Genomic DNA, 8916 nt, shown 5'->3' with positions numbered 1-8916 from the left:
CACTCCTTTCCTCTAACTTAAAAGCTTCAGAAGGTATTTTTCAGATGTTCTGATTCCTCAAGTAATTGGACTTCTTAATATTTTTAGAATTTGCCAAGGTTTTATTCAATCACTGGGTAAGAAAATCTTTCAAATGCACTTATTCTAGTACTGAACAGCTGCTGATTTTAATATTTTGCAGGTATTCACTTTTTTTACCTGTTTCATGTTTTGATGATATGGAATTCTGTTGAGATGACAATACAATTGCAGCAAAGCCATAGCACACTGCTTCTTTCACTCTTTGAGGGTCATGTAGCCAGTGAGACAAGTCTGGAAATTTCAGCTCTTGGTATCACTGAAGGCAGCAAATTCTAAAGATGCTTTGTTGGAGACATCTATATTTCTAGGCTTGTTTTAGATATAACCACCTTCTCTTTGTAGCAGTCTATCAGTTAGTAATTAATGTATTTAGGGCAACCTCCTCCCATCAGTGACAAATGTATTTGGTGCAAAAATGCTTGAACTTCTCATAGCTATAGTTAGAAGATAAAGTTGCAATACAAGTACAAATATTCATTGCTTAAATGCACCACAAACAAATGGAATATTCCTCTTTCTTGATGAATGCCCATAATGCTTACTGCAAGGCAATACTATGATACAAGATGCATAATTGAAGCAGTATTGTTATTTTCCTTCTCCTCCAAACCGTAACTGAAAATAAATAGTGCACACACTACGTGGCTGTCTCCAGTTTCTCAATTCCAAGCACCCATTCCAGGCACACTGGTGACTGCTGTGTGGCAGTAAGTGTCTGGAGTTAACCCCTGTCTCCTGGCTCTACCTGCACCCACATTTGGCACAGCCCAGTGTCTCCCAGTGCCCAGAGGCACCAGCCCCTGCACTTCACACTGCGACATGGGGATGCTGCAGCTCCTGGTGGGAAGTCCCCTGATATCCAAGCCTGCAAAAAGTCTGTAAGCAGCAGGGCTCCTGAGGCTCTGCTGATGGCAGAAACATGTACAAGCCGTGTCTCATCCCAAAAGCCACTCATCAGGGAATATGTGTTATTGTTGTTGTTGTTATTGTTGTCAGGGAGTCTTGCCCAAGACTGTGTTTCAGAAAAAATAAGATGCAAGCAGCAGCAGTTTTCCAATACTCCAGTGCAGCACAGCATTGCTGAATCCAAGGCTTCTGTGCCTTTAGTGAGGTTGATCTGGTCCCTCATCCTGGAGAACGTGTGAAGCAGCACATCTGTGTGTATCTCCTGTGCTGGTTTCAGCAGCTCAGTTTCCTCTCAGTGGTTTTTGGTGAGGCTGATTGAGGTTCCATGTCTGGGACAGTGAACTTTGTCATGCAGCTTCTCACTAGAAACTTCTCCGTTCTCAAGTGATAATTTGATGAATCCTGGTTTGTAAATAGAGCTATACAAAAAGGGTCTCTGTTCTTAGATTGTGTGTCTTGCAGGTGTGTTACAGAAGAGGAATTTCCTTTGCTCCTTGCAGTGCCTTTATTGGCACCTCCTGGCAAATACCAAATGCCAAGTCAAATCTACCACTTCCCTTCTGGAGTGCTAATACACTTCTGGAAGGTCTGCACATATCCACTCGTCCCTTGGATTTGATTCAGTTTGTACTTCACAGCGATTTCCTGGGATGGTTTCAGCTGGCCTCCTGTTCCCTTCTGCCTGTCCTTGCCCTCACAGTGATTCACAGGGTGTTACTAGAGAAGTCAGATCTTTGCTGTGATGCTTCTCTGCTCAAAATCTGTTGCCTCCGTGTTGCTTTGGATTTGCTTGGTTTGAGCTCTGAAATGTCATCTATGTTTTTACCAACAGATTATCCATAGCAAACATTTTACAAACAAGCTACCTGAAGGTAACTTTTTTTCTGTCTTGACAAGAGTGTTTTGTAGTTCCTCAAATTCATTCTCTCATTTACAATGGGAAGTGTTTCTTCCATGAATCCTCTAAATACTGACATATATGTATGTGATTTCACAGAGGTATAAATCTCACTGTGAAGTCAGTCACAGTTCTTGCACTTGGATTAATGGATATCCTATTTCCGACCAGAAAATGTTTGCATTAAGGGGCATTTTCTAATCCAGACTCCAGACTAGCAGTCCCACTCTTAGTTTGCTATAATGACCTCCTCATTCTCAGTGTATACATAGGAGCAAGTACAATGATAACAGGGTTTTGCAGCCCCAATCTCCCATAGGAAAGTTGGGAAGTACCAGTTGTCCATTTCCTTTTCAGCAGATTCCTTTACTTGGGCATTTAGTTACTGTGCCTTATACTTAGCAGTGCTTGAAGAATCCCTGGTTCTTTCAAATATGGTTGCTTTGGGGTTTTTGGTTGGTCTTTTTTCATCTGAGAGGAGACAGTCTGCTTCATGTGATGATGCACTTGGATGTGCCTCAGAGACTCCCTATCAGTAATTGCTGATTTCTCTTCTGACACAAATACATCCAGACATTTCTTCCCAACTGTAGATATGCTGAAGCACTGCTGATGACACCAAATCTGCCATGCCCTACTATCATTCCCAGCTCTGGCAAGTCCAGGCTGTGACACAACCGTGGAACTGGCATTTCTCCAAGCTTGTGTTTTGTGAATGTAGATTGTGAAGCAGCAGTTCATCAGCCGTGGGATTTCTACGGCTGTGGGAATTACAAATGCCTTTCACACTCTTGCAGGGAGGGATGTCCATTGGCTCCTTTCTCTTCTCCACTTAGCCTCAGAAATGTGACAATGACACTGAAATCTGCAAAAAAATATGTATGTACTCTAAACTGCACAAAAATTCACCACTATTATGCAAACCAAAGCACCAGTAACAGATGTACAGACCAAACAGATAGCGTGACATTCAATTTTCATTTCACTGTCTGGGGAAGATTACTCATGTCTAGCAATTAACACATACAGAAAAACATACAAATAAGCCTGACTAACACAAATGTTGCCACCACCTGCTTACCTGTTCCCACCTGAGCTTGGGGGCTTATCTTGCACCTGTACCTACAACATTAACTGATGGCACAAACAGGGCGTGGTTTTCCTCTCGGATATATTGTCACAATGCCAGTCTGACTCCACAAGCGTCACCAAACCACACCTGAGAAAACAAGGAGTCAGTCCATAAATCAGGGATTGTGAACAATGATGACAGATAATATTGGATGATCATTTCTGGCCTCATCCATTCATTAGTAAATCAACAGAGATTTATGGCACAGACTGCAGCACCACTAAATCTTTGCCCTTTTAAAACCATGCTTATTGAGTTTCAGGCTGGCAAAGCAATCAATTACTCCAGAAAAGCATTTTGAAGTAAATCAAAACCATTGTGGGAAAGCACATCCCCTTCCATGTAACAGCAGCTTAATGAACTGCAAATGCTTCCAAAGCCAGGAAAAGGCAACTTCTTCCACACAGAGGTAAAAATCAAGTTTTCATCTATATTAGGGATCTGGCACACTGCAGTCTTTTATCTTTTTGTGGTTTACATGTTTATACACAACAGGGCAGCCTGCCAGCAGCTCTGGCCAAAACCAGAAGAGACAGCTTATCTCTGAGAGGTTTTTGCTGGAGCAGTGCATGGAATAGGCACGTTGGTTTGTCAACCCTCAGCTGTAAATCTGGAGGCGCTGCCTGCAGCGCTGACCACCACTATAAACACAGCAAAACCGAGCAGTGTCAGAGTGCCTCTAGAGAGCAAGGTACTGTGGCTGGCAGAGAACCTCTCCTGATGCATTCCCAAAGCTGAGGGACCTCATTTGTGTCCACATTTTGGCGCAGATCCACCATTCCAGCAATGCAAAGGGAAATCAATTGCCTAAGCTTCCAGAATTACTTTAGAGACTCAAACACTGACAAATCAATTTCCTGTGTCTGTGGCAAACACCAGGAAATTCAGAATTAAGAATCCCCAGTGAACTCAGCTCTGTTTCCTTGACCATGTGTGTTTAGCAGGATTTTCATTACCCCATTCTTCTTTTCCATATAGATGTTTTCTATAGGTGAACTCTGTGATCTGGGGACTGTGCACACCTCATAATTTGTCAGAAGGTGGTTGATGGACATGAAAACTCAGGATCAAACCTACATGCATGCAAGCAAGAAAATCAGTTCATTAAAGGAAACCAAGTAAAGAGTCACTCAAAGCTGAACCCAAGGATTTCCGCTGGAAAATGGAAACCTGCATGGGTGCATTTCAAAACCCCTTAATTTTATCTGAAGTGCTTATGTAGCACTTGGACCAGATAAATGAGCACTGGGCTAAGTGATCTCCAGGGTCCCTTCCAGATCCACACTTCTGCAGCCACACAACGCAGCACGTGCTGGATTCATTTCCCACTCAGCATCTAAAGTACAGATGTTTACACTCACTGGGCTGCCTGTGTTATCAGTGGGATACAGGCCTGGCTGGGACAGTGAGCCATGCTCAGGCTGCTGAGGCTGAAAACAAACTGCAAAGAGAGGGAGTGAGTATATACTGCTATGAGGGGTTGCACCAAAACAGTATTTTTCCAGCATTTCCTCCGATTCAATTATGTATAGGACTGTGATTCTGCTTTCTTTGTACAGAAGAACTCCCACTAACATTAATGGTACTTTTTTCCTTAAAAAGATGTACAAAATAAAGCTCCTAGACAACAGGCAAAAATATGCAATTTCAGTATAAATCAAGGGTGTTTGGTTTAGCTCCAAGTGCCGTGTGAGAAGAACAGAACTAAAATTCACCTCAGGGCATCCAAAGACAACAAATGAAATTTTGAGAAAAAGTGTAGGGATTGTAGTTACAGCAAAATGTGCATTGTGTGTTTGTATTGTGCAAGGTTTTGTTCTTCGCTGAGCAGCATGACCTATTTCCCAGCATCATGTGATTTTTGTATTGGAAGACTCTTCTGTAAAGACATAGAATTAATTTTCCAGTGGAAAAGAGACATTACTGATTTTCCTTACTTCTGCCCAATGAAACAGCTTAACATTACCTTACATTTTATTTATTTTTTTAAACTTCATCACCCTTTTAAAAGATGCAGACAAGTACAGCATATACACATACTTATCTGTTGCTGGCAATATGTAGTTTTGTTGGGATTTCATTCAAAGAAATGTACAAGGCATCAGGAAAATCCAAATTAAACTACACTAGGATTTAATATGATTTAAAGTCCATTTCCAACCACAACAGCAGCTAAGCACTTAGGCGTCTAAAGCGCACAAAAGGAGTTTAAGCTGCCTTCTATGCCTCCCAACTCACAGAGGTGCCTACATTTCCTGCTTAAATTCTGCTTAGTTGCCTGAAGTTTCTTAAACAATGCACATGGAGATGAAAATCTAGGGATGTCACCTCTGGATAAAATCATCTGGCTTTCCTAAAACAGGAATTCCTGTGTCCCAGTCTCATAAGCAACTCTGTCTATCAGACTTTCTGAGTTCATTCCTAATTGAGCCAACGCTAAATCTGAGAGGGGAGAAAGAAAAATAACAAGCATATATATAACAGAGACATCTGGAAGGGAACTGTTTATACAAACTCAACAGCTTTAGAAAAGCTGGGCCCTTGAAGTACACACAGGCACTCCAAATCAGCAGTCCCTTCTGAAATGCCCTCTATGTATGTATTTATAGCTTGCAGCATCTTTGTTTCTAATCATTTCTTCCACCATACTGGAAGTCTTTGTAATTATGGTGATAGGACTTTTTTTAATGCTTGTGTAACTCAAAAATGACCAAATGAAAGCTGACTACACTTCCCCATAGGAAAGAAAAAGTTTTATACATTAAGAAATTTCAGCTCTAACAGCAATTAGTTTTCAGGTAACTGGTAGAAAGCTGTGCTCATAGTACAGGTTTCTGTTCCTTTGTCATTATCAACAGCACAACACTGCCAAGAACACGGCAAAGCAGGGAATATTGCAGTAATGAGTATAAGGCACCGCTGAACATTTGGTAAGCTAAGCGGATGTTCAGTTAGGTTGGATTTAAAGTATTAACCACTTTGGGGGATGAATTCTGGCTTTCTCCATCTTTCGTATCACATGGACCTTAATGCATTGTGTCAGCATGTGTTTTTTGTTAAGACCTCCAATTAATTAGAGCTGAAATTTAGGACAGCGTGTGTCAACACCAGAAAATGACAGTATTGTTGCTGTTGTGCTTTCACACGTGACCAAAGCTGTGTATCTGCGCTTGCTGGAGCGCCCCTGAATTTTTAAGAACAGATGAGCCCCAGTTCAGTGTCAGCTTCAAGTCTCCCTGACCTTTCAGCAGCTCGTGCAGGACCTGCTGTACCAACATGCAAGTGGTTGCCTGCATTCTGCTCAGTCCAGAAGGGAACTGGGGCTTCTCCACACTTAACTGGAAACAATGAGGAGCTGCCTTTGCACCCGGGTGTTGAACATGCCATAGACACAGCTCAGTACTGAAATCTAACATGGAAACATTCTCCAGTGAGTTCTAACCAATGGTTTGAGAAGCCAGAATGAGATCTGGGGAAGGAGGGGCTATGGCAGGTGAGATAGGTACAAAGGGGTACATCTGAAAAACTAAGAGAGTCTCTTCAGGTGCAGAGAAAATCTGCTTCTGATTATATTCATGCTTTCAGAAAAAATTGACAAGAGAAGATCAATGCAGGAGACTTTCTTTCCAGGATACCCTGCAGACCTGTTGGGGTTCTCTGAAATAGCTGCTCTTAAGTAGATTTCAACTGCTTTGATGTGTTAAGTGGATTTTGCTCAACTGAAAAGGTTAGTAGTGCTTTATTTGAAATCTTCCTTCACGCACACAGCAAACTTTTCCATGGAAGAGCTCATTTTAAGCCTGGGGATGATAATGGATAAATATCAGGAGAGCTGCTCTCAGTTTCATTCCAGAGGTAATGGCCAGAACTTCACAGAGCTCTCTTAAGTGCTGAGAAAGAGAAGATGTAATTTGCAGAAGATGTGAGAACACAGCTTAGCAGGAAGGTGCGAACTCACTTCTTGGCAAACTTCGTAAGCGCTGCCTTTGGAGATTTTTTAAAATGCTGTTTCTGTATTCACCATTTTTATTTCTAAACTTGAAATGTGTTTCCTTTTCTTTCTTTCTTCTTTATCTGTCTCATGCTAAAATACCCCATGAATGCACCATCCTTCCAGATTTTAGTCTGGATCATTTGATCTTTACATGCCCAACACTCACTGCACACAATAAGCACTGCAAAGTAGGACTGCCAGTATATAATAATACAGGGAATTTACACTTTGCTGTAGTTAAAATTTGGGTAGACCAGAAACAGGTCAGGCAAGCTTAACTGTCCTCCTGTTGGTGATAGCATCTGAGTATTTTTCTGACTGAAGAATGACATCATGCTCTGTTTCTGCAGTCAAACTGCCATGAGCTACTTCTATGAGGTAATTTCTCTGAATGAGCTATTTCTTATCTAGAAAACGACTTGTGAGGTACACTAAAGTTCACACAGAGAAAAAATTGAAGCACTATTCTATGAGCATCCTTGTCCAAACCCAGAAGTTGCAGAAAAAAATGAGCTGCAAATACCTGTGTGCTACCTGTGTGGCAAATGAAGACAAACAGGAGGCTCAGCACTGGGACCCTCAGAGGAAGGCTAAAGTGCCTTTGTCCAATCTCCATTCCATGGGAGGACTGAAATACACCTGGGATGTTCTTCAGGAAGCCAGGGTGGCTGCTGAAATTTATGGCAGCCTCCTGTAAAGCTACATCAGCACAGGAGACCAGCCAAAGGTTTTGTGGTTGGCCAAGCCAGTGTGGGCTGAGCATCATTAGATGGGGCTGATCAGAACTGCCAGGAACAGGCTGTGCTGGAGGAGAGAGAGGTAAGGAAAAGCAACACACCCACCTGACCTAAGGGCAGAATCTCTGCCTCCTACTACAACTGGAAACCAGCTGAGAGTTCTGTGATGGTAGTAAAAGCACAGCAATAAAGGGATTTAATGGCACTTCAACTAAACACAGAACATAAATATTTAGATATTCCTTGTGTTTACTTTTCTAAAGTAGATCGAGTTATGTTCTGAATGTCATATATCACAGGCAAAAGAGGGAGGACATTTGGAACCTAAACCACAGTTAAACACACTTTTTTTTACATAGGTCTACCATAGCTGCTGAGGGCAATATTTGCCTTATTGTGAAGATTCAGAGAGCACTAAGACCCTCTCTTTCCACATTACTGCCTAATGTTAGTCTCCTCAAAATCTATATTTTGGAACTATCTTTCAGACATAATGAACATACATAATCTTGAAGAAAAAGCTTTAAGAGCTGCAAGCATTCACCATCTTGGAGATTATGCCTAATTATTTAGTGGCATCAGTAAGGTGTTTGAAGGATAACGTCAGACACTGGTATTTTAAAATGTTGTTCCGATTTAACTAGTTTTATTCTTTTTTTTTAAGAAAAGGTTTTGACTTCCAAGCTTTGACACTTCCCATGCTGCATCCAAGAAAGGAGACAAAAACCTGCCTATACCAACTCATTATCGCCCATAAAAGCCTCACCATGTTGAATTTCTCCAGCCAGGACAGACCCTGCATGCAGTCCTGTCACACCCTGAAGAGAACGAATAAGATTACAAACGAAATCATCATCTTTTAAAACTTATTCTGAAAAACGGACCGAACCTGTACTACCTTTGATGTGTTCTGACCTGCTCCTTTATATGTAGGAACACAAAGACACTGTCAGTCTGTTGGTGTCACATTTGTACCAATCAAATAACAATCAATAGCCCAGGTGAGATTCTGCTCCTTTCACGGAGCGCTTCCACCACGTGGGGTCCTTGGCAGGGCATGGATTTACAGCGCATGGAGCGTCTGCAGCCGGGCCCCCGCTCCCTCCATCGCTTCTCCTCCATCCCGCCCCGGGACTGTGCCATTTATTTACACCGTTTACGTGCCCGT

Source organism: Corvus cornix, chromosome 1, assembly GCF_000738735.6.
Source record: "Corvus cornix cornix isolate S_Up_H32 chromosome 1, ASM73873v5, whole genome shotgun sequence".
In the NCBI taxonomy this organism is placed as follows: domain Eukaryota; kingdom Metazoa; phylum Chordata; class Aves; order Passeriformes; family Corvidae; genus Corvus; species Corvus cornix.
The sequence above is the reverse complement of the archived record's forward strand: the minus strand, read 5'-3'. Positions refer to the sequence as shown.